Source organism: Haliaeetus albicilla, chromosome 13 (assembly GCF_947461875.1).
Source record: "Haliaeetus albicilla chromosome 13, bHalAlb1.1, whole genome shotgun sequence".
NCBI classification, from domain to species: Eukaryota; Metazoa; Chordata; class Aves; order Accipitriformes; family Accipitridae; genus Haliaeetus; species Haliaeetus albicilla.
This window is the reverse complement of record NC_091495.1, coordinates 33,429,258-33,451,603: the sequence shown is the minus strand read 5'-3', so window position 1 is coordinate 33,451,603 and position 22,346 is coordinate 33,429,258.

Genomic DNA, 22,346 nt, shown 5'->3' with positions numbered 1-22,346 from the left:
TGATAGGTCTCTGTAGCTAAAGATGAATAGAGACAGAGATGAAAAAAATGCCTGTTCTAACATGCAGTTAATCTAATTCATTTCCACGACAATGTATGTCCATTTTCTGCAACTAATTTCCTAGTTTTGGCTAGTTTTTTAATGTCGCCAGAAATGTAACTTCCCCCCTTCCCATGAGAAGTTACTTCACAGACCACATTGCCTGGGCTTGTGGGTTGCTTTTTTTTTTTTTTGGAAGTTCGGTCAAAATTTTAAACTTCCTAATTTCATCTCAGAGCTAATAGACACATCATTCTTAATCTCACTTAATGCCTGAATCTTTCAAAAATCTGCAGATAACCAGTCTTTTACCAATATGGTTCTTTTAATTAGTCTTTTCAGTGACAGAATTTTTTTGTCCTGCCTGAATTCTACCAGGTTTTGCCTGGTAACATGATGCAACAGTTCCTTAAACCCCAGCCACCATCTACTCTGTGGGCTTGTTTCCCATGGTAAGTCAGTGTCTGTGATTGCCTCTTGGCTGGCTAAAGAGTCTAGAATATCTTAGATTTCATTGGAGTTCATCAGGATCTACTTTTGGGGAAAACTAAAATAATCCAGCACTTCAAAAGTGTTGGAATCCGGCCATTTATTGATATGAATATTCTACTCAGCTACACCCCCTTACCCAGCTATTTGACATGCACATTTCCATTCCTGACTCAAAAGCTGTGAGTACATCAGGGGTTGTCCAAAGGAGCGAGCTGACTCAGTGTTGTATGCCCACATTACCTGAACTTAGCACAGCTTTAACTCTGAGTCTTTGTCTTTCAATTTATTTCCCTGGTAGGACTCACTGGTGCACTGAAATCCAGATGTGGTCATCCAGGATCCAGCTGTGCCGCTTCTGGGAATAATTAATTAAAAAATGTTTCTAGCCTAAAACCTGGTAAAATTCCTGCCTTCTTCAAGGTTGTCTCCTTATCAGGTTGCGATCGGCAGTTTGGAGTCAGCGTATCAGTATTTCCTTGCACATGCTAGCATCAAAGGGAAAGTACATGCTCCCGTCTCCAAATAAGAGACATTTTCCATATGTGCACTCTCCACTCTGTCCTGCCTAATGACTATACATTAAGATATGTGGGAAAGGTTGCAACTTTTTGTAGCATATGTCTGCGCAAGCGAGAAGCATGTCTCACACCTGCTTCTTGGCTTTGGGACATTATTCCTCTCTTACAGCCTGGCTGGCTTGCGGTGCTGCAGGCTTCGAACGGCAAGCCAGGGCAGCAAAGCAAGCCTTTCCCTGCTTGGGGTGGCAAGCTATGTGAAAGCCTGTGGTCCCTTTCCTGGTCTTGTGCTTATGGGGAAGGTAATGGCCAGTCCCCTTCAAAACAACGCTGCCAAGTCACTTCCAAACAAGGCTTACAATTATTTGCATGGAAAAACACGACTTATTTTCTCATTTGAAATTCAGAGAAGTGTTCTGAAACAGAGACCATTTTCCTTTAAATAACATAAGCAGTGCTGGAGCAGGATTACATCTGTCACAGATAAAAATGCTCTATTTATGCCTTATTGTAATCCGTTCACTGGTTTATGGTCCTCGCGTCCTTCAGGGAGTGTCAGAAACCCACACGGTGTTCCTGAGTGCTACATTTTGCATTCGGATCTCTGATTCTGTTGACAGATGTGTACAATCACATGCAGCAGTCAGACAACTCCCTCTTGACTCTGTATTGGAGGAAGAGCAAGAGGGCAAATTATTTCAGCTGAGGTCAGCATTAACTTAAGCTCAAAATAACTCCCTCCAGATCCACCTGTTTCAGACAGAAGCATTCAAATAAGTGTCGGTCTTTGGTGAATTCCAGCCTCTTCCCTATTTCACATCCCATTTTGGGGCTCTGCCATCACAGAAGTAGACAACACACATATACTCAATTAAACAAAAAAGGCTGCAATCAGCCTGATAAAATAAATAAAAAAAACCAAACCAAAACCTCATTCTGCAAGTGTAATGTAATGGGTTAGTAAACATGTATTTCCCATTTTATGTATAAGCATTGAATATGTAAATACAAGCATGTTTCTGGGTGCTTCGGGGAAAAGATCATAAGTTTATTGAGAACAATCCATTTAAAAAAGAGACTGATGATTGCATTCATGTTAAATTAAAGAAAGGTTTCTGAGAAGATACCCTTTGAACAAGAGAGTTTCCAGTTTCTCTTAGTTTTAATTGTTGACAATATCAGCTTCCTTCTTCCTTGTCTTTCTATATCAAAAAATATCTTGTTTCATTCCTTGTAAGGGGCCATTCCTATTAAAGCTGAGTGGTTCCAAGGAAATGCAGTGGCTCACTGACCTTCATCCCTCATTGCCTCGTGGTCCAAGATCCACTGGTCCTCCAGGGCAGGGACTTCTTTTCTTTGACCATGTTCCACCCAACCTCAGGTTAGAGGGCTCCTCGCCTCGCTGGACTGTGCTGAAGATGTCGAGGAACATCTGGAAACAGAATCCCGTTTTTGTCAGTCCCAGTTATCGATACTGGTGTGTACTGGCTGGTGTCTCTCAAGCTCTTCGCAACTGCTTCTCAGATAAAGTCAGCCAGGGTTTAAGCAGAGGTTCTCAGAAGGGCTTGGGAAGAAAGGACGGGACTCTGCTCTTGAAACTGTCATCATTCTCAAAATAACCCTTAGTAGTGTAAATCTGTCCTCTATATCCACTTAAACTAAAGTTTAAACTCTCAAGAACTGGGAGATTTTCCCTGAGTAACCACAAAGCTTCTTATAGCTGAAGGCCAAAGCTGAGGGGAGGTACCATCATGTTAACCTCAGGCAGCTTTGATATTTTTGTTGGCTGTGTCCTCAGAAAATAATGGTATTAGCAGCTCTGACTTAAAATACAAAGAGCTGCGGCTCCCTCACAGCAGGTAAACAATCTGTGCAATTGGGCACAAGCGCTGATAACAAGGCCTCCTTCCAATTAGGAAGCAACAAAACAAACTGCATCAGCAAAAATTCCTGTGAGGATATTCCTTAAGGCTTCTTTGTGCTCTTTATAAAACACAAACATTTTTACCATGCAATACGCCCAAATTCATCAGCTGCCCACAGGAATACTTAAGCACCGCTTCTTTGTGAAACTGCACAGAAAAGATTGCCTGGCGCTGTTGCAGCTAAACCTTGGGGTCAGAGCCAGAGGGACACATTTACACTGGAGAGGCACAGACGGACATGCAGAGACACTGAACTGAAGCATCTCTGTGCAAAGGGAGTTTGCTAGGGTAAGCTGAAACCTCTGCATAGACATTTTAATTTTCAGAAAGCTGCTTGAATGAAATGTACTTGAAAAACAGATGTGTTTTGGGAGCGGCCACAACAAATATCAAATGTGGGTGACGTGGGTCTGAGATTGCAGCATCAGAAACATCCCGTCCTTGGTCCTCTTCTGTCTGAACATGGAGATATGGCTTCTAATGCTGCAGAAAGACAGGAGTGCTCCTAGAGATATGCAGAACACAAATTTTGCAGATTGTTTTTCATCAATGTCTACACAGTTCCTTAGCACAAACGATTACATTGTCTGACTGTCTCAGCCATTTATTACATTGTCAGAGCTGCTTGGCCCACATATGAGCCTCTCTGGTGATGGTGCGTCCTGTGGATCTGTGATCTCCATCTTCCCTAAGGTCCAGTTCACAGTCATTGGCAACACATCTATGCAGTGCATCTGCAAAGCAATTGGATTTCAACCTTGCACTGGAGTGGTGAGGAAGTAATGAAGGTGTATTGGGTTTGTGTGGCAAGGTTTTGGTAGCTGGGGGGCTACAGGGGTGGCTTCTGTGAGAAGATGCCAAAAGCTTCCCCTGTGTCCAACAGAGCTCATGCCAGCCAGCTCCAAGACAGACCCACTGCTGGCCAAGGCCAAGGCCATCAGCAATGGTGGTAGCGCCCCTGGGATAACAGATTTAAGAAGGGGAAAAAAAACCTGCACAACAAACTACAGCCAGAAAGAGGAGTGAGAACATGTAAGAGAAACAACCCTGCAGGCCCCAGGTCAGTGAATAAGGAGGGGAGGAGATGCTCCAGGTGCTGGAGCAGAGATTCCCCTGCAGCCTGCGGAGAAGACCATGGTGAGGCAGGCTGTCCCCTTGCAGCCCAGGGAGGTCCACGGTGGAGCCGATCTCCACCTGCAGCCCAGGGAGGACCCCACGCCGGAGCAGGTGGGTGCCCAAAGGAGGCTGTGAGCCTGTGGGAAGCCCACGCTGGAGCAGGCTCCTGGCAGGACGTGTAGCCCTGTGGAGAGAGGAGCCCACGGAGTAGTTTTTCTGGCAGGACTTGTGACCCCGCAGGGGACCCACGCTGGAGCAGTCTGTGCCTGAAGGACTGCAGCCCGTGGAAGGGACCCGTGCTTGAGTGGTTCATGAAGAACTTCAGCCTGTGGAAAGGACCCACATTGGAGAAGTTTGTGGAGGACTGTCTCCCGTGGGAGGGACCCCACGCTGGAGCAGGGGAAGAGTGTGAGGAGTCCTGCCCCTGAGGAGGAAGGAGCAGCAGAGACAACATGTGACAAATTGACCGCAACCCCCATTCCCCTTCTCCCCGTGCCACTAGCAGGGAGAAGGTAGAGAAAATCAGGAGTAAAGTCAAGCCCAGGAAGAAGGGAGGGGTGGGAGGGAGGTATTTTAAGATTCGGTTTTATTTCTCATTGCCCTACTCTGATTTGATTGGCAATAAATTAAATTAATTTTTTTACCCAAGTCAAGTGTGTTTTGCCTGTGATGGTATTGCTGAGTGATCTCTCCCTGTCCTTATCTCGACCCACAAGCCTTTCACTACATTTTCTCTCCCCTGCCCAGCTGAGGAGGGGAGTGATAAAGTGGCTTTGGTGGGTACCTGGCATCCAGCCAGGGTCAACCCACCACAGAAGGGAACCAAGGAGGAACTAAGGCCATGAAATACTGGACTCATGGTGAAACAGTTGTTGAATGTATTTGAGGCTTATTCCTGACCTCTGGAAGGTCATCTGTGAATTACATTGATGATTCGAAAGAATTACTGAGGAACAATTTCTTGAGGTAGGACAGGGTTCAGGCGATAAAACACATCATCAAACAAAGGTAAAAAAAAAAGACCAAAGGGAAGAGTTTATAAGAGAACACATTACTTAATATCAGCATTGGTAACACTGGAAAATACCTTTTTTTCACAATGTGCGGGCATGGCCACTTTTTTCATATTGCCTGAAGGGGTGTTCCCACTGCTCACCTGGATGCAAAGGGCACTGTCAGAAGAAGAACAGCTCTTTCTGGGGCCAGGGGCACCCAGAGGGGCTGGGGTGGGAGCAGGAGAGGGGTCATGGTGCAGTGACCTGGCAAAAAGATCTCCCACTGCCTTTGTGCAGTTGACCTAGAGACTTCCAGGCCAGAGATTTAGGGGTGGGCTAGGAAGAAGCTATTTTCCTAGCAAAGGGTAGCAGCATTGCCTCTGGGAGACTGGAGTTCAGTGGCAGGGAATGGAGTTTGCCAAAAGCGGTTTTTAACAGCCAGTTTGGCTGTGATCTTGACAGCCATTTCTATCAAACCAGGTTGATTCATCTCCAGCACAGCTCTGTCTAGGCAAGAGATGTAAGATTTATAACAACCTCTTGGAACTGTTTTGTAAGTGCTTTGTAAATGGCTCCTTTGATTTGCACATAGCTTTCTTCAGTGGAGATACTGAGAATCAGTCAAGTGATGTAGCTCTCTGTGAACTGGATAAGTATGAGCTAATCTCCTTTCTGGTGGCAAAGGCCTTTGCTGCAGCTCACAGTAGGAACGGTCCCTTCAATTACAGTAACGATTCATGATTATGTCGAAAGTTGATAGCTCAGCATGCCTGTGTCTATGCCAAAAACCTGCATGGGATGTCTGGACAGTAGCCCAGGTGGGGGAAGGAAAACTCCAGTTGGTCTCACTTAGAGACCCAGCCGAGTCCCCAGAATTAGTTGCAACCCAGATGGCACAGTAAGGTAGTTCAGGACAAATACTTGTGTTTAGATATGGGTATGAGGCTTAGACACCTCTGGCATGTTCAAATGACTGTCTCACAGTATTGAAGAGGGCTGGATTGAGTGGGAACCGTTCTGTATCAGCAAGATCTATGGTTACGCAAACAGTGTGGCCATGTTTTTTTTTCCAGAGTTATTAGCAGGTCCATAACCTTTAACACTGAAGCAGCAAGCAGAAAGAGAGTTCATATGTATTTTCTGCAGGGAGTTTGCCCTCCTGGATGAAGACCCACTTGTAAGTACGGAGCCCTTAAAAGTTCACAGTTTTTCAGGAATGGGGTTGAAGTTTCTTTTAAACATGGGGTTTATCACCAAGATCACCTGAGAATCCACCCTGCACGTATTCTGGACCTTGAGTGGTTAAAGCCTGGGTTTTCCCACGTATGGACGGGTACAGGATGGGCAGATAGCTGCAGTTTATATCAAGGGCAGTATTTATGGGGTGCAATGGTAACACAGAGGCCTTCAAAGGTGTTACACAACTAGTAAGAATTATTTTAATGGTCCTTCTCCTGAGGAGGGGAAAGTAATAATGTGAAAACAGTAAAAGAAGTAGGTGGTGTCAAGTGGTGGATGGCTGAGAAGAGGTGTTTTGTTAAAGAGAAGATGGAAGGCAGTCAGATACATGTCTGAGGTGTTACAGCTGAAAACCCCACTGGTCTTTGCAGGTTTTATGAAAGTGGGCTGTTGTATAAAGTGAAATACTAGAGACATTTCTAAGCGCGCAAAGTTAAGAAAAAAATCCCCAGGTTGTCTGATCTTCACCAAAGTGGCAGGGAACAAGAGCAATCCCTGGATGGAAGGCTCCAGGACAGCAACAGCACAAGGAAGGACAAGGAAACAAAAGGGTGCACGTCCAGAGCCTACAGCAAGAAGTGTTAGCCTGCTGCAAGAAAGGAAAGAATCAAAATCTATAAAAGGCTTTACTGAATAGGATGAAACAGATGCACCATCAGGAGCTAATAATAAAGGATTGTTGCAAACACATTTCATACTGTCGAGGATCTCCGCAATTTCCTTTGATTAAAAAAGAGCTTTTTGGTGGAGCAGTCCAGAATATTTCTGTTGAAAAATACTCAGTCATAAAAATATTGTTTTAACAAAAGCATTTAGATTTGTGTGTGTGTATGCATGTGCATGCCTGTGCGTATTTGGACTGACATGGATGAAATTCTCCAGGAAACAAATCATAGGTTTTGAACTGATCTACTTTTCAACACTAGTGCTAGTTTTACAGACTTTTGTTGCTTTTCAAGGATTGTTCTTGTAGAAGCAGATTAATTGTAACAGTTCCACATTTTTAAAGAGGCGCTCTCATATGCTGTAAGGATTATGTCCTATTGAAGATTTTTTGTGATTCTTTTTTGCTGTTATTGAGAATATTAAAAGAAAAGGATACAAAAGTTAAAAACTGACTGTTTTGATTTTCACAGAGATCTTTGTGCCCAGAAGCTGCCAGAGACACGTTTGTTATGAAAGAAAAGAGGAAGCACCTTGTGTATTGCCCTTGAAAATTTCCACTGATACATACGCAGCTATTTCTAATTGCACATGCTGCAGCCATACAGTGAAAATGTGAGGCCTCTCATTCTTTTTCACCAGAATAATGGCAAGTGGATGACATGACTGAAATACACCAGTGAGAGTCTTCCTATAACCATGGTAGAACAAGGACATGGGTAAGACAAGGTGTTTGTTTAGAGCTGCCTTCACAAATAAGCACCCCTGTTTTGTGCTCATGTCTTCCCCTGAGCTTTTTTCTGAGACCCACCCTGCCACAGCAAAGGGGCATTTAGGAGTGGTGGGAGCTGGTTACCTCACTATGCTCTGTAATTCTGAGACTTTCCCCCACAGGCTGTCTTTTATTAGATTAAATGGCATGGCTGGAAAAGATTAGACAAGGTGTCTAGCACATAGCACCTTTGCTAGGTCTGAAACGCAGCAGCCAACTTCAGAGCTAAAAGCAAACGAAAATCAGTTGCTCAGAATTTGGTCCCTCCGTGTACATTGCTCCCTTATCATAACATTGCTTTCAGTCACTTCCTCTAGCTGAAGTCAGCCAGTATGATACTGAAGCCTGAAATATTTGCCTGAAAGAGTCTGTTCAAGGGCAGCATCTGGGACAGGGCAGGAGCAATAAACAGGCCAAATCCACTGCTGTGGGAAGTGGGCAAAACTTAATTGGTGCCGACAGTGAGCTCAGCTATGGGCACAACCTTGGGAAGAAGTGAGTAAACAACTAAGTGTATAAGTACTTAGGAACTAAGTGTATAAGTATTTAGGCAGGCATTACATGTCATTCAGTCTACTTATATATGTTTTAAAGGGGACACCCCTGCAGCAAATAAAATGATGCTACAGCAGCTATTAGCGTTTTCTCGGGATGCTTCCCTTGATTAACAACCGGGCCAGGATGGCTCAGCAGCCCACCACTCTGCTTCTGTAAAAGCAAACCCCCAGACCCTCCCAGAATCCTCAAGCCTTCCTCTTTCTTAACGGGTTCCTGGCCCTTTAGTTTTCCCCACACTTTCCCAATTAAAATGTTCCAGCCCTGGACATGGGAAGCCACGCACAGCTGCGCGCCTGGCTTTCCAGCCCGCCGCCGTGACAGCTGGAGCTGCTGGCCAAAACCTTGGAAACAGATTTTTAATTTAGATTTTTGGCCAAGCTGTGGCCTATTTTAAGCCTTTACAAACACTCTGGATCTCATGTGGATCTCCGTTGCCTTGAAGTAAACCGGCAGCAGCAGCACAACTAGGCTTCCCAGCGGCATCCCCGGGTAAAACAGGGGGAGAGGGGATCAGGATCCTGCCCGTTATTTTACTGTTTGCACACAGGATAGAGTAGCTTCAAGTTTTGCTCCAGACTCTCAGCAGAGGCAGACCCTCTGCTGTTTTGTCAGTTTAATGGGAATTTAATGTATCTTTTTCTTCTCTCCAGATGTGTTAACAGATACACAGATCTGCAGCTTTACAGCCAGATCCCTAAATGAATGTGCAAAGAAGATAAGGGTGCAAAAAGCTTTCCCTTGTCCTCTCCAGAACATGTCACAGGCTGTTGCAACCCCCAGGGTGTCCCTGCCACCTACTCTGCTACCCCCCAGGATCTCATGGATGGGCTGGGAAGGGAGCGCCCAGGGGCCAGCAGCCCCTACGCACCAGGCAAATCCTGGCAAAGGGGCAGGCTCCCTTTTCCAGAGGTCTGTGAGCAGTCCTGTTCTAGGGCATCACAGCACCCTTATCAGCTCTCTCCCAGCAATCCCTGGCATTTTGCACAAAGTAAGGTCCCCCTAGCCCAGTGCTCTGCGTCTGGCATGGTAAGAGGAGGCAGTGGGCAGGGGAACGACACGAGCTTGGCCATTGCCTACTGGTCATGGCAAATATTTCCCAGTCAGGAATATATTTGGTTGGGAAACAAGAAGGTTTTTACGAAATAAGAGCAGTGAAATTCTGTAGTGGACTTTTAAAAATAGGAAGGCCAAAGACTGAGCTGGTTTAGAATGTTGTTTAGGAGGTGAGTGGGCTTACATGGTGTAGGGACTGGTGAGGAGGGGGACCCGGGTAGCTGGGCTGCAGCAGTCTTTGGCTGCCCCGTGCCCGGGTGAGCCAGCATCTCTAGGGCAGATGGTGCAGCCGTCTTGTCCTTTGCCAGGGACAGGGACAGGCCAGGTCACACTGCCACGGTTAACAGGGGTCTTCTGACAGAAGCAGTCTCTTCACAGGAGGAAAAGCACTTTGCCTCATCTTTTACACAGGGCAAGCAGAGACATCAAACATTAACTTCCCTCTGTTGCCAGTGAGTGGGGTTAGAGTTTAGTTCAGAGACCTAAGGAAGGTGGTCTGAACATGAACTCTGCTCCTCTTCTTACCAGTGCAAGCTTTAGGGGTGAAACTTGCCTCAGCTCAAAGAAGTTCTTGTTTCTCAGTTGCTCTGTGCCTTAGTTCTCTGCAGACAGAATCCTGCAGCGATGACTGTGTTGAAGGCCTGAGATGGATATGAAGCATCACTCCTTTGCTCTGGGTGGCACTACTAATTGAGCTCATTTATGCAGCAAATACACTGTTTTGTTTAACAGTCTACAGTTGGGCTGAGGTCTTTGTGCCAGGCAGATTAAAATGCGTGCAGTGTTGTTCATTTTCAGTTACTATTCCTCTCCTTTGCTGTTAAAAAGGGAGCATAGAGCTTTAGTTGAAATATAAAAGTGCCTGGTGACTAATACGTAGCACTGGCCTGCAGACTGGGTTATTCTCTGCCGTCAGGCATGGCTGTGGAGGCTGAAGCATTGCTATACTCAGTGATGTGCTTTTCTCTGTGCGCAATGATTGAATGAAGATTGTGAATGAGTTTGCTGTGGCAATTTTATAAGTCCTTCCTCAAACCTAGCACTTGCTAAGATTGTGTTCTTCTCAGTTAAGACTTTCTTACAGTTGTGTCTTGATGTTGGTATATTATGTCACCCATCACTACAGGGAAAATGACAACAGCCAATTTATGTACATTGGAATGAGATAGGCTAGTTATAAGGTGTCCACTGTGATTCAGCATCTGCTGAACTGTTAACACATTTCTTTTCAGCTGACAGTGCTCACTGTAACTGGAAGTCTAATTGGAGAAAGAGACTTGCACAAAATCTGCTGTCCTATAAAATCTGATTTTGAAATCAATGTGCAGTACAGTCAGCTCCACTGATGCTCTGATTTCTTTTTTCATCAGTGTTTTTCTTTTAAATAGCGTGCTGGTTTATGTGTAATCAAAATTCATACAGAAAAAAAAAAATCCAGAGGATGTGAGTGACACAATACAGCTGCACAGCAGCCTGGAAAGCTCTGGAGATCTGGGCAAGTAAAGCAGACGTCTCATGATCCCCTGACCTAGCAACTCTCCCAGTAATGAAGAAATATGTAATAAAAGCTTCTGAGAAGAGTCAAGACTTGTGTGATGCAGGCAGCCTTGGTTAAGATGAGATTTTAACACAAATCTTCATGTAGCTTCTCCTCAGCAGACAGTAGCACTGCCTGACCATGCAGGGTAAGATTTCTGCTCAGTGACAGCCACTTGCCCACTCCATCCCTGTGGGGTGGCCTGTGGCCTCTCTCCTGCGGAGCTGCTTCTGGTCTGGTTTGGGATTTGGTTGGAGGAGTGGGCCTCAGGGTGGACTTTGGGAAAGGGACAGAGGGTGATTGAAATGGACCAGGAACTAGAAACCAATGGTCAAGGGGAAGGAAGCAGAAAGGCAGTGTTGCAGGTCTGGAAGTCAGAGGTGAAGTCATCAAGGGATGTGCAACACAAACAGATAGCTAGCAATAAATGCAGGACCCCAAACAATATGGTGATTTTTAGCCAATAATTTTCAATGAAAATAAATATGGCATCCTTCCAAGAGGACAGCTATAATCAGGAAGTCATTTCACAAACAGACATGAACAGAGATCAGCTCTTCAGGCTAGGAGAAGTGAGGAGCATGGTCCCTTCCAACCTTGAGATAACCTTGGAATAAGGTCCAGACTGGGAGGGAAACAGCAGAAGTCAATGTGACTTGGCACTGGCCATCGCTGAGGGAATGTGATATGTCAGACTCATTTCTAAAAATCCTGTCTCTGTCTGTCTCAATTACCAAGGACTGAAGTGCAGGCAGTTCTTGTGCAGACTGCACAGGATGGGGCATGGGCGCACAGTGGCTTCCCAAACCTGTTCTTTGGACTTGCCAAGGTCTGTCCCCTCAAGTAAGGGCCGCTTGTCCCTTCTTTCCTCCGAGGCATAAATCTCTTCAGAAAGAGATGGGAAATAGGCCAAGATTCAGTGGGTCTTAATCTTTTCCCTTCTGCTTCCACCTTATGATCCAGGCCTCAGGAAGGGATGTAGCCCCAGTCTCCATTATAAGCCGCAGCCAGGTTATCTGACAGATGGTGCAGATACTGCACAGGCACCGGTCAGTAGCAGTGGTGGGGGTTAAACTCCTGCAGCACCCCAGAATATCTATGTCTGGTCTTTCATTAAACAGTCATTTACCTTTTGATCTTCATTCAGTGCATAGGCTGGGTGATAAAGGATTGATACAAAATTTTACCAGCACAAAACTGTAAATGCTGCCTTTCTGAAACAGCAGTTACTTCCTTCTTGTGTGCAAGTTAGTTGCCAGTTTGCATACAAAAGGGGCAGACCACTTGTGTAAGGATATTAAGTTCTAAACTCAAAAGAAGATTTACTGTGGAGTTATAGGACTGATCAGCTTTGCCACTTTGCATTCATCAGTTTAAAAATCAAATGAAAAACTGCTTGCTTGCTTTCCGGTTTCTGAGAAATACAGTTTAAGAAATAAAAGTATAAAAATGTATCGCATCTGCAAAACAACCCATAGTAAATAATATCTATTCATACTCTATGGAAATTCATGCCCTAGATAGACAAACACTAGTTCAGAAACTTGTTGGCAGGAGCTGCAATAGACAAATACACAGGCTATTGGCAGAAAAAGTACTTCCATTATTCATTTGTCACTGGTACCCAGGACTGTGATGCTATTCAAGGTAATGTACTGTCTCAAAATAAATCTTTTATCACTACTCACTTCAGCAGCTGGAGCTGGTGATGTATACAAGCACATACAAATACAAGGCCAAAAGGCAGCCATCTCTTGCAGGAACTGCTCTATTGCAGCACAGTTTCATTTAAATACTATGCACTGTTCTTTTGGAGGATTTTATCAAGTTAATGGTCAGATGTGTCTGCTGATGTACACAATGCTGATGTGTACAGTGCCTTATGTGCAAAACATCTAATAAGGCACCTTTACAGTAAAGACCAGAATCTGTGGGAGTCTGCGCAGAAAGTAGTAATGGTGAGTGACTGGCAGCACTGGAAAAGGTGAAGTGATTTTGTGCTACCCCATAGTCTGGACCACAGGAATTATAATAAGACCCAGAACAGAGAAGCAGCAAGATAATTAAAAAAAACCCACAACTTTCTTCAGTAGACTGGACTGATGCTAAGGTAAATGAAAACTTTCGTCCCTGAAGAGATGAAAGAGTCTACAGTGTTAATAATCTTGATCCCAGCTCAAGTCTATCTTATTTGAATCAAATCAGGTTTTTCATGAATTTAGATGCTAGAATAGACTAGGAAATTGACAAAAAGAAGAGCAAAACTTTTCTGCTGGAGTTTTGTATAACACCACCACAGGAAATATATATGCACAATCACATTTAACGGCAATTCCATATAGCAAAACCAGAATGGCAACTTTGCCTGTGCTCAAGAGAGTTTTTAAGTTTAAAACTTAACATTCAGAGTCCTTTCTTCTGTCTGAAACATGGTGGAGGCGAATCGGTGTATGGAAGGATAGCAAAGGAGACTATTTTATGGTGTAGAAACTCAAGGAGACAGGAGGAACAAGGCAGAGAACGATGGTTCCCACAGAGATTGATTCACTTTTTTTCTAGTAAAGTGGTGCTAAAGGTCTTTGCACCAGGCTACAATACTAAAATGGGAAGTACTAAATGCTTCCTAAAAAATTTTAGTGGAGATTTCATGCAATGATGGAAATTGAAGAGGGCATTTCTTGTATGCTTTGGGTCTAGTACACAACACTACACAGACTTTCAAATGCAGTTGTATTCCCCTGCTGTCTCCTCCTCCAAACACAGAATAAGTGAATAAACAGTAACAAAGAGAATAAAGGAAGACTTTGGGCAAAAAAAAAATCTGGTTTTGAAGAGAAAAAGGACATTTTGGGGGCATGAGGCACACAGGAGGAGCCACTGCTCCCATAGTCATTATGGGACAGGAGGACCCTCCAAAGAAGTAGAGCTTGACTCCAGCAGATTCACTTAGGAGCTGGTGGCAGCAGGAGGTGGGGCTGTGCTTTGAGGAGCTGAAAGCAAGGCTGGCTGCAGGGGACCCAGCAGCAAGCACAAGCGGGGTGTAAGCAGGCACAGGCACTCCAGTAAAATGCAGGCTACTGTGCAAACAGTGTTAAGGCAGGGGATGAGTGGGACCACGGTGGCAGAGCACCTATAGCACTGAGCAGCTAGAAAAGGGGGGTTAGGACAGCTAAACTTTAGCTTGTGGCTATTGGAATTGCCTCCAGTGTGTGGCAAGCCATTGCCTGGGCCTCGGGATTCCCCACACCCCAAGGCTCACAGCAGGACCGCTGCCCCAGAGGAACACCTGTAGGGACTCTCCAGGGGCTTTTGCCTGCTTCCTTGCTGCTCCCTGAAGCACTGCCAGGCATTGCTGGTGCTGGGCCACAGCTCTGCCTGTTCCTTCCCCACGCCGCCAGCTTGCACTGGTGCCTGCATACATCACAGAAAGGCTGTGACCCCACAGCTGCTCTGCATGAGCCCTCGAGAGGCTCCAGGATGGTGACCAGAGAGATGCATAATGGCCCAGACCACCATCTGCAAAATCAAATTCCTTCTTGATTCACTGCTGCCCTGTCTCCACCGCCAGTGCCCATGCCAGCAGCCGGCCTCAGATGGATGGGCTGAGAAAGATCATTTCAACAGCACCCCTCCTCTCCTGCTTCTGCCTGGCCAGGCCTGGTTTTATACAGGAGGGACAGAAAATGGCATTTAGATACGCAGATGAGTTGGCTGGGGGCTAGGATATGCAGTGTAGCGTGCTTAAGATAATTGCGTATGTGGTTCTTGGAAACTCACTCCTCCAGGGTTTGATTAACAAGAAACTCCTTGCTTCTCAAAAAGCTGATGAGGGAAGTTGACAGAGATAGTGCAGCTTTAATCCAGACAGGGAAAATACTGTCTTTTATATTAATTTCACAGTTCCCATCATTTGCTGCAAAGACAGCAGCAACAGTTAGAGTCCATTTAGTAACAGTAAACCCCTTGTTTTTCTTGTCCAATATTTCTTTCAATATATAGATGTTTGTCCTTCAAAATCCCTTGAACGCTATCCAGGTCTCCATGTCAGTTGAAATCACTGTATTTATTGATCTTCTACATTTTAATCCACTGTTCACTAGAGTATGTAGACACCATGATTCAATAGCCTAAGGAAGAATCAGTGTCATGGGATAAATTTCACGTCCATCTTCTGATGAGTAAAACAAGATTGTCCACTTTGGCTGGAGAGTTATTGGTCCTGCCTGTTCTGCTGCATGCCTGTATGAGCTAAAGACATCTGCTTTTCTTGCAGTGCGGCTGTTTCTTCTGAAGGTGCACCCAAATGGTCCTGCTCCACCTCTGGTGACTGGGCCATGAGCAAAAGCTAAGGCAGCTGCTTCAGTTTTGACCGGCACTGCTGTCTTTTAACACAGGCAATAGAAACAATATCTATGCAGTGGGTTGAACAACATTTTTTTGGTGGTTTAGATTGCAGATGCTATCAATAGAAGTCAGGTGAGACTTTGGAACAGTTGTTCAGAAGAGAATTCCTGCATTTCAGTATTTGTATTCTGAAATGGGATGTCAAATTCCTGTGGGGCAATACATTCCCAGCAAGCTGTACAATGTTGTTAGGAGCTTAACTTTCACCAGTCTAGTGCTGGTTTTTTGTTGTAGACATGGAATGAGCTAAAAGGATGGTTACAGAAAACCAGAAGCAAACAACCAAATTTATGTGCAAGTGGGAAACCTCTTAAACCAGCTAGTGCAGCAACCAGAGATCCCACACTGAGGTTTTAAGGTGTTTGCTAGCACCTGTACAAACAAATGAACAAAATTAGTCATCAGGGAGATCCACTGGGCTTCCTCAAAGCTTACGCATCACGTAGGCTTGGGCCATCTCAGCAGTGGGAGCTTCCCTGGAACAGGAACAGGCCTGAGCACTTGCCTCTGTGCCTCATGGCAATCAGAGCAGCGAACAAACTCAGGCAGGGCCTGGCAGCTGAATAATTAGTTCTTCTTTGCTCCTGACCTAGGAAAAAGTGCTGGCATGGAGGTGGAGCTGATCTCTTCTGCTTAGGGGAGAGGGGATCCAGCTGTGGGTTCAGATGGCAGTTAAGACACCAGGCAGAATGGTGGGACTCTACTTCTGAGACTGTCTCTCTCCCCCCCCTGGATGATTACCCAGGTTTGGGGTTTTTTTTCTCTCCTGCACTCTCCTTCCTCCTCTTTTCTCTCCTGTGCCCCACTGACCTCACTGCTTGCCTCCTCTCCAGCCTTCCCCACGCTAGGAAGTTTTGCCAATAGAATCTTTATTTTCCACATAAGGTGGCTGTGGGCCACTAATACTCAAGGCCTGTTTCAGCTGAGCATCACCACCTTCCTCAATGGCACAAACCCTCACACTTCCTCCAGCTAGCAACACAAAGCCAAAAAGGGCACAGCTTTTCTCCTGCCCTGTGGTGCGTTGCAGTGTCTGCTTTGGCCTTGGCTGGGAGCTTCAGAGGGCAAGGTTGAGCTGACCGAAACTTGGACAGCAAGGAAAGGGGAGGCAAACGCCAGTGCTGCTGCTATTTTTTGTTTGCTCTGCCTGACAAAGATGTTTCAGCCTCAAGGTCCCTCAAACACAAAGCAAAGGGAAAGTATGTGCAGGTTTTTGGGGCTGGCGTTGCTGCCATTGTCCAGTCTCCACTGGCCAGTGTCCCCTTGTGTGGATCCTGTTCCTGTTAATACCCAAGCCATACAGTGACCTAGTGTTATGGGTTTGTGTGGCGTGGGGGTTGTTTTGGTAGCAGGGGAGGGGGCTGCAGGGCTGGCTCCCTTGAGAACCTGTTAGAAGCTCCCCCAGCTCCAAGTCGGACCCACCTCTGGCCCAGGCCGAGCCCGTCAGTGACGGTGGTGGTGCCCCTGGGAGAACAGATTTAAGAGGGGAACCTGCAGTGAGTAGGGGGATTGGGATGTGAGAGGAACCCCTTTCCGGATACCGAGGTCAGTGAAGGAGGAGGTGCGCAGGAGGAGGTTGATGCCCCTGCAGCCCGTGGTGAGGCAGCAGGCTGTCCCCCCACAGCCCATGGTGGGGAGCAGGGGAGCAGATGCCCCCCAAGATGGCTGCCACTCCATGGGGAAGCCCGTGCTGGAGCAGTCTGTGACTGAAGTTCGGCCCACAGAATGGACCCACGCCAGGGAAGTTTGTGAGGAACTGCAGCCCATGGAAAGGACCCATGTTGGGGAAGTTCGTGGAGGACTGTCTCCCGTGGGAGGGACCCCATGGCAGAGCAGGGGCTGAGTGTGGAGTCCTCCTCCCCCTGAGGAGGAAGGAGCAGCAGAGACAAGGGGTGAGGAACCGACCCCAGCCCCGTCCCCTGTTCCCCTGAGCCGCCGGGGGGAGGAAGGGGAGAGAACCGGGAGAGGGGCTGAGGTGGGAAGGAGGGAGGTCTGGGGGGAAGGTGTTCTAAGGCTTGGGTGTACTTCCTAGTGTCCTTGTTTTGATTTGATTGGTAGTAAATTAAATTGATTTTGTTTCTTCCCCAGCTTGATCCTGTCTTTTGCCTGTGACCATAAGTGGTGAGTGATCCCTCCCAGCCCGTATCTTGACCCACGAGCCTGCCTTTATATTTTCTCCTCATCCCGCCGTGGCTGGGAGTGAGAGGGGTGCTGCAGTGAGCGAGCGGCTGCGTAGTGCTTTGTTACCGGCTGGGCTGAAACCACAACGCCTAGGTATCTTACATCTCCTGTGGCACTTCCTTCATTTGGATCGTGATGGGCTGTGGTAGCCATGTGTCAGCCTTCCTGCTATGCAGGTTCTTCTTCGGGCTGCCCCTTACTTAATTTTTTGGCACTCATGCCTCATTCAGCTGCTTCATGGCAGTGGGGACAGCTTTCTGCAGCAGTTTTGCCTGCAAACCCTGACCTCAGCATGACCTCTGTTACAACTGCATAGCAAAACCTGTCTAAAGTACTCACAGTTCCCTTTGCACTACTTCTGCAAACTTAGAAAGTGCCTTATGTTTTCTTACCAAAAAGGAGGATTTTTTTTTCAGAGAAAAAAAACCGAGGAAAAAGAAAAGGAGAGGAAAGCAGATAAGCAGAGACAAAGCAGTCCCATAAGCTTACTGAAAGTTTGGCATCAGAAGATATTATAAAGGTCTTCAAGCAGAAGATACAGATGTAAACAGCTGGAGACAGTAGCACCTGTAAAAGTACCCACTGCTCAGTTTCAGCTGCTACTGCCCATGAGGGGCTATGCATGTTACCTATCTTCTGCCTACACAGTACCTCCTGCTAACTTGTTTTGGCTCTTTCCTGATGTCCTTTGCCTTTTCTGGTGGTTCCAATGACCACAGTCATGCCCTCTGAGCACCACAATATGCATCAGCCTACACAACATCATGAAAAGCCTTCATATGCATACAAAATTTCTGTAGCTAGACATGCATCATAATATGAACCTAGTGCTTGAGGGCCTCAGAAAGACAGAAACCATCAGGTTCAAATAACTGCCACGTTTGTGAGCCTAAAGGCTACTGACCGTTTGCTACAGCATCCACTGCTGCTCTTTTGTTGACCTGGCTTCAAACAAGCATCCCTTGTTCATGCTTATACTGTTCAAGTGGAGCAAATGCAAACAAGCATTTCTGTGCTGTGTTTGTGAGAAGAACTAAAATATGCTGGGAACATCTTCAGTGAGGAGAGAAAATGTGGGAGAGTATGGGCTTTCATGTGGTGTCACACTAATTAAGGGATAAATGGATGCAGAGAAAATGGTATTGTGGGAAGCTGAGCTCTCAGCACATGCAAGTCCCTGGGCTCGTCAGCAGCTTTCTATAGTACATCAGGCCCATGTCACATGATCAGGACGTGCTATAGGGAGGGGCCCTGAGGTGTTTGGCTGGGCAGTACTGATGGCTGTAAATCTGACAAAATTGTCTTGGCTGGGAAGAGTTTGTGTTCTGCCACGCAGGGAAGAGAAGGCTGCCTGCGTGAAACAGATCACAGAGAGAAAGAAAGCCCTGAATTCGGGCCCTGTGTATGGACTGAAGGGTTAGCACGTGTGTAAGGCTGGATGTGTGGCTGCTGCCTTTCACTCTAATTGCCGAAAGAGTATTTCACCTCAAATATTCATCTTCAGATCAAATTCCTCATTCCCTTAAAATGTTAAGCCTCACCTTCTCTATCTCCACGCTGTCACAGGGTGCATTTTTGGGGTGCATTCACACAGTGCTGCACTGCCCTTGCAGCCAGTTGCTTTGCTAAAACTAATATAGTTTACTCATGTAGCTGCTTTTTTCCCAGGGCTTAAGCTCGTTTGATCAGAGCTACCTCTGCCTGATGCATCCCTATGCCATGCCTGTACACAACGAAAGCCTGCGAGGCACCTCCACAAGCAAATTTCCACCTCTCCACAGACTTCATTTCTGAGGCATTTTTGGCCTTTGTTTTATGAATCTGAGGCCTTGGTGCTCGCTTTGATGACTGTTTAATCAGATAGTTTAGCCTAGAATAAAAAATCTCAAAATGGCTCCAGAGGCAGCTCACAATTAATTGTAATCCATCCATCTAAAACTTCTTCATGTTAAGAAATTACCCTGCACTGTTTGTGATATTCTAAAATCTTAAATAAGAAAACACAAATGTTAGTTTAAAATGAGAAAAGAAAGTCTAATGAACAGCTGCTAATACAATCAATCCCCTCACTTAATTTGCTGTTCAAGTTAGATGTACGCATCAGTAACCTGATGGATAATATCTTATATCAGAAAGATATTTGGAATCCAGGAAACTCAGAATACAAATTGAATTAAAAAGAAAAAAAACCCACCAAATAACTCAACAGAAAATATGTGGAAACTCCCAGGTCTTTCACAGAAAAAGGAAGTGGAAAATTCCAGAAATACTGAAATACCTTGGGCTATTCAGAACAAGGAGTGTAGCTGGTTCTGCCCAAAATGAAAGTTCTTTGTAGTAAACTGCAGAGCAGCAACATCCACTAGTACTTTATTTCTAGCCGTACATACTATGCTGAGAAAGACATTATTGCTAAATAGTTGCAGATTTTCTCATGTACAGGAGCCTTGCATAATTGCATACATCCATTAATTTTGGCAAATGCTTTTCTTTCCTTTAAATAGGTGAATAAAAGCCTGTCCTTTTGTTCATATTCTGTACCTCTGGTACATATAGGTTAATGGATTTTGCACTTGGCTTGGTGAGTTTTCAGAGCAGCTTATCAGTAAGAAAGGAGTTAAAAAAAATCACAGTAGCTTAATTGCTCATAGACTCCAAAAGTGGTGTTGGTGCTGATGTAAGGGAAATGTGCACACAACCTCTCTCTTCTATTTGGAACTGATAAACCTGAAAAAAATCCCAGACATACACACATGCACACACACACAAATCCCTGCTGCTGCAAATTCAAACAAAAACTGCTTCTGTGTGCAGTTTCACTTCTCTGTGCAGCTGGGAGGATGATGAGGCCTAAGCATCGCTGGGGGCTGTCAGTCACTGAAACCTATCCCCCAGGCACTATAATTACCCAAACCCAACTGTTCGGTAAAGGGTACTAAAAGCAAAGGCTTCTGAATAATGCCATCTTCCTAATTACCTAAGGGTTTCTATCTTCAAGAGACTGACTGATCAATTGTCTTCTCAGAAACTCTAAAGCTAAAGTTCACGTCGTGCTAAGGGAACAGCTTGATGAATCTGATCGTGTTTGCTTTCCTCGAATATCTGCAGTGGTTAAAGCTGTTCCTCATCCTGGTGGTTCTGCTGGAGAAGAGCAAAGCCCCAGCTGGAGGGTGCTATATATACATAAGCATCCAAACATCAGATGTTCTTTCAAAATGTATCTAAAAAGCACCTCAGCCTCTTGGGTCTGCAAATTTAGATGAAAATCTCATGACAGTAAGCTTTTTTGTGAAATTTCTAAAATGACTGCTCCTTAACAGGCCAGACGTTCCCCGTGAACCACCTTGACTGCTGTGCAAAAGTCTAGCCCCTGTGTGAATCCTGTGGTACCCCTGACCTTTGGGAGCTCCTGCAGCGACACATCCACATATTTCATTAGGCCGTGGCTGAAAATGGATTCCTTCGTCAGGAATATGTGGCCTATTATTTCCAGGGTCTGTCCCCTTTTCCTTTTTGCTATAAAAAGAAAGAACAGAAGGCCCTGAAATACTTTTTCTGTACCAGCGGTTTGTAATACTTTTAGTTCATGTTCCCCTTTCTTAACTGTTTGCAATCATCCCTTCCCCTGCTCTTCACATCTGCTGTCTGCTCTGGCCTGCCCTGATGCTCTGTACCCCATCCTCTAGCCTTGCCCTCCAGATCTGACATGTAACCCACCTTCTCCCTTGCAAACAAAACCTGTGATCCCCACCCTGCAGCAAAGGGAGCCTCGCTCCCCTCTCCCCAGCCCAGCCAAGCTGCCGTTCCCCCCTGCCCGGCAACCTCGGCCTGCCTGCTCCTGCCCACGGCAGCCCCACTCTCTCCAGCTATGGCCACCAGCCCTGCTGCCCAGACAAAATGTCTGTCTTCACCAAAGCGTGGCTCCCCATGGCCTGTGTACCCAGCCCTGCCTGAGCGAGGGATGCGGCCCCTGCGGATCATCCTCTTGGCAAGCGCTGCAGTGGGAGAGGGGACAGGCAGGACCCTACCCTCACCCCCAGGCAGTGCCACGAGCGCAGGGCAGCCTCTGAGCCCATGGGCGCTCCATCCACCTCTGTCCATCCACTCCCACTCCCCACACCCTGTCCCTGTGACTCAAGGCAAACGCCTCGCTCCTCGTCCTGCTGCCTGGGAAGCAAGAGCACCCGGGATGCAGGGAGACAGGAAACGCAAGGGCTGGCGGGGGCTCCAGGGCCCCCATTCCTCCCTCCCCAGGCCTGAGATCTGCCCTCGGCTTCAGCGCTGCGCCACTCTCCCCTTCACGCAAAGCATTCCCAGCAGCTGGGTGATTCCTAAGCTGCTCATCAGAACTGCATCCCTACCTGCATGCCATTATTTATTTGTTATTCAAAGCATGTCAGCTTTGAATTTTTTATTCAAAGCATTCTTGCTTCTGCAGTTTGCCCGGGCAAGTGAAGCCATAGAAGCAGGCCCAAACACATCAGTCTCAGTGCTGAGACAGTTGTACTCTTAAGGAAACTTATGCAGTGATAGATCTCCAGAATGAAACACTACCTCATAATTAACATTCATTAGATGTATTTATGTCAGCATGTAGCCCCAGACATATAGGTTGACGTTCAGTGAATGCATATGACTGCGTGTGTACTAAACAGATGTTCAGTCGTTTCAACTCTTGATGAGTTAAAGTCAACTTTAATGGCAGTCCGCATTTGCAGGTTGGCCTGGCTCATAAGAATGAGTCACAAGCAATTTTTCGGCTGAAGGGATGGGATTTGATTCTGTTTCAGTGGAAAGATAGCAAAACTCTCATTGCCTTCCTTTGAGCTGGATAAAAAGAAGAAAGGAAAAAAAGAA